Raw genomic sequence first — 3,866 nt, 5'->3', positions numbered from 1 at the left:
GACTGTGCTAGTGGCAGACTCCACTAAGCTGGCAGGCTGGCTAAACAGCCTGCTGCCTGGCCTGCACCCTATTTCATTGTGGAGCTAGAGGAGTTAGAGCCCTCTAGCTATGAACTCATAAAAGTTTCTCAACTGATAATCAGGACAGTTTGAGGTACTGCAAAGGAAAGGTAGTGATGACGCTCATTGACGTTGTTTATTCCCCATCATTCTCAACAATCACAATGAGGCATCGCCAGCGGTGAACTCTACAGCTTCAGACAACCACAGTGAATGTGACTGGACATCAAATGTTGTTTGATATAATTTTCTCTTGACACGATCACTTTGCCTACTCTTAATTATTGTCTAATGTTTACTTGCTTTTCTTTTAACCAATTCTGATGGTTGTTAAAAGCAGAATCTTTACAGTATTACCGTTATACACCAAATAGCTTTGGCACAGTAGACATCAAGTCACCTACTGATTAATGTTGCGTACAACTTTTGAAAGGTATTTTAACATAAGCTCTAGAATCCTTCAATTGTAGACATGTTTTTTAACAACGTGATGTTGCACGTTGTTAAATGGATAACTTGTAGGTAATTCAATAATCCAATGAAAAACGTGTTTATTTATTAGCCTAGTGCTTATAAGTATTTGGGCATATGAAATAGGCATCATGTGAAATCATTGTCAAAAGCGCAAGAGATATTGATGCATGTAGTTCTGTATTATTTATTGATCGATCATATAGAAAATTACAAACATTTGTTTCTTCCCATTTAGAAATATCCAAACAGAACATGAAAGGTGGATAGGTATTACATTCTGCATATTCACACAATTACAAAACCCTCCTTGGTCTTTCCACAGTGTAAAACAGGAGAGGGTGGGGTCACTGTGTCTGTCCATGAAGAGTGATTGGTCCATGGACAGGCATATTACGTTTGGAAAAGATGCCAGGTAAGTGAAGAACAGCTTCTATATTCCTGTAAATCTTGTAGGTTAGCTCCTGTATATTCAGTCCTTAAAACAGCTTCTACATTCCTGTAAATCTAGTAGGTTAGCTCCTGTATTATAGTCTTTAAAACAGTTTCCACATTCCTGTACATCTTGTAGGTTAGCTCCTGTATTATAGTCTTAAAAACAGTTTCCACATTCCTGTACATCTTGTAGGTTAGCTCCTGTATAATAGTGAGTCCATAAAACAGCTTCCACATTCCTGTAAATCTCGTAGGTTAGCTCCTGCATAATAGTGAGTCCATAAAACAGCTTCCACATTCCTGTAAATCTCGTAGGTTAGCTCCTGCATAATAGTCTTTAAAACAGCAACCACATTTTTCTATCACTTTGTGTACAGTGAGCTGACAGCCAGTCTACTGACAGAGGACCACTTCAGATGTTCAGTGTGTACAGAGGTTCTCAAAGAGCCAGTCTCCATCCCCTGTGGACACAGTTACTGCAGACAGTGCATTGAGGAACTATTTTCTGGAACCAGCCTGGACCAGACAGGAGACTAACGACTGCCCCCAGTGCAGAAAGAGATTCAGAACCCGTCCTGACCCCTCACTAACTCAGCCTTGGAGAAGGTGATTGAGAAACTCCACCAGGCAGGGTTCAAGGTCCCTGCTTTCTTCCCAAGCACTGCTACGCTGGACCTGGAGATGTGGCCTGTGATCTCTGCACTGAGAAACAGCTCAAAGCTGTGAAGTCCTGTCTGACCTGCACTGCCTCTACTGTGAGAGTCATGTCAGACATCACTACACCGTAGCAGCTCTGCAGAGACACACCCTGGTGGAGGTGACTGGAAACCTGGAGCAGAAACTGTGCCAGCTGCACCACAGAGCTCTGGAGGTCTTCTGTAAGACAGACCAGGTTTTCTGTTTTGTTCTGGTGTGCCTTGCAGGACCACAGAAACCATGATGTCATAAAGAATGAGAGAGATACTGAAGAGGTGGGTGTGTCCTATAGTCTGGACTAGTGTGTGGTAGATACTGTAGAGGGTGGGTGTGTCTATAGTCTGGACTAGTGTGTGGTAGATACTGAAGAGGTGGGTGTGGTCTGTAGTCTGGGCTAGTGTGTGGTAGATAGTGTAGAGGTGGGTGTGTCTATAGTCTGGACTAGTGTGTGGTAGATACTGAAGAGGTGGGTGTGTCTATAGTTTATTCTGACAGGTCATTGGGGGTATATTAAACATGTGAGAGGTGGGTGTGTCTAGTTTTATTCTTGCCACCAGGTCATTGGGCAAGTATATTAAAACATGTGAAGAGGGTGGGTGTTCTAGTTTATTCTTGCAACCAGGTCATTGGGCAGTATATTAAACATGTGAAGAGGTGGGTGTGTCTAGTTTATTCTTGCCACCAGGCATTGGGCAGTATATTACATAGTGCAGAGGTGGGTGTTGTCTAGTTTTATTCTGCGACTAGGTCATGACGTGAATATTAATATCATAGTGAGAGGTGGGTGGTGTCTATAGTTTCTTCTTGCCACCAGGTCAATTGGGCAGTATATATTAAACATAGTGAAGGAGGTGGGTGTGTTCTATTAGTTCTTCTGCACCAGGGTCATTGGACCAGTATATTAAACATTGTAAAGGCAATAGGTTAAAAAGTGGCATGGTTTCAGTGTGGCATTTTAATTTTTCTTCAATTTTTTACGGAGCTCGAGTTAATTGTGCCTTCTGCCTGTCTTTCAGTAAGTCTTAGTTTAATATAATACTAATGTGTTGGCTGTAATTGTCTATCAAGGAAAACACCAAAACTCAGGAGGAACAGATTGCCTCCAGGCTGGAAGCTCGACTCCAGAGAGAGATCACGATTCTAAAACATAATACAGAGGAGCTTCCTGCTGACAACTCTGAACAGGTACCATTTACTGTCAATACGTTACCTTCTAGACAGAGAGTTCTGGTAGCTACCTTAACAATACTTTACCTTCTAGACAGACAGTACTGGTAACTACCTTAACAATATTTTACCTTCTGTACTGGTATCTACCTTAACAATACTTTACCTTCTAGACAGACAGTACTGGTAACTACCTTAACAGTACGTTACCTTCTAGACAGACAGTACTGGTAGCTACCTTAACAATACTTTACCTTCTAGACAGACAGTACTGGTAGCTACCTTAACAGATGAAACTAATAACCAGGATAGTTTTGTATATTTATATATATAAGCATCTTAAAAACTATTATTTTGCCTGTTGTAACAGGTAGCACTGCTACTTTGATACACTTTCCTCTTAACTTTCCTGTGAACTCTCAACTATCTCCTTCTGTTCTTATCAGTTTAACAACACTTTTCTGTATTTTATTCAACTGTCATCTCCCACTATCCTTTGTTGAGTAACTTCAAGTGATGACATGTTCCTCAGAACGTCAAGAACGCGACCATTGAGCTGAACAAGCATTTCTGTAGAGGCCTGACTGAAGGTGAGTTATATTACTGCTGCTGACCTTTAATGACCCGTACTACAACATAAGGCTGTTCTTACCAAAGGTGAGTTATATTACTGCTGAATGACTACCTGTAATGACCTGTATCACAACATGTTATCATGTGTTTCCTGTGATTGTCAGACTGGACAGCAGACAGTGTTGTGGTGGCTGCCCTCGGTCGTCCTTTAGATCTTGGGATGTTGTATGACTCCCGCAGTGACTCATTTTGTTCAGGTACCCGTGTGCGTTTTCCAGTTTTAAAGTCTTCCAAGTATTGTGGATTTAGTTATTGTTTTGCTCAGGTATGTGTGTAGAGTGCATAGTTTAAAGACAGCTGTTTAATCTAATGTTTAAAAGCATGGACTGCGTCAGCGCTGGGCTAGCAAAGGTATCCATTTTGTTGAGTGCTGGACTTTATAGTTTGTCTTGTGAATAGTTCAT

At 41.3% G+C, this 3,866-nt stretch overlaps 1 long non-coding RNA gene across 1 annotated transcript; it reads left to right on the top strand.

Annotated features, from left to right (window-relative positions):
• The first annotated feature begins 1,510 nt into the window (after positions 1 to 1,510).
• LOC139026977 (uncharacterized) lies at positions 1,511 to 3,653 on the top strand. Its single transcript, XR_011478992.1, has 4 exons — positions 1,511 to 1,937; positions 2,731 to 2,847; positions 3,362 to 3,419; positions 3,567 to 3,653. It is a non-coding gene; the product is annotated as an uncharacterized lncRNA (long non-coding RNA).
• The last annotated feature ends 213 nt before the right edge of the window (positions 3,654 to 3,866 follow it).

The sequence above is a fragment of the Salvelinus sp. IW2-2015 genome, unplaced genomic scaffold, assembly GCF_002910315.2.
Source record: "Salvelinus sp. IW2-2015 unplaced genomic scaffold, ASM291031v2 Un_scaffold6561, whole genome shotgun sequence".
NCBI classification, from domain to species: domain Eukaryota; kingdom Metazoa; phylum Chordata; class Actinopteri; order Salmoniformes; family Salmonidae; genus Salvelinus; species Salvelinus sp. IW2-2015.
The sequence above is the reverse complement of the archived record's forward strand: the minus strand, read 5'-3'. Positions and strand labels throughout refer to the sequence as shown.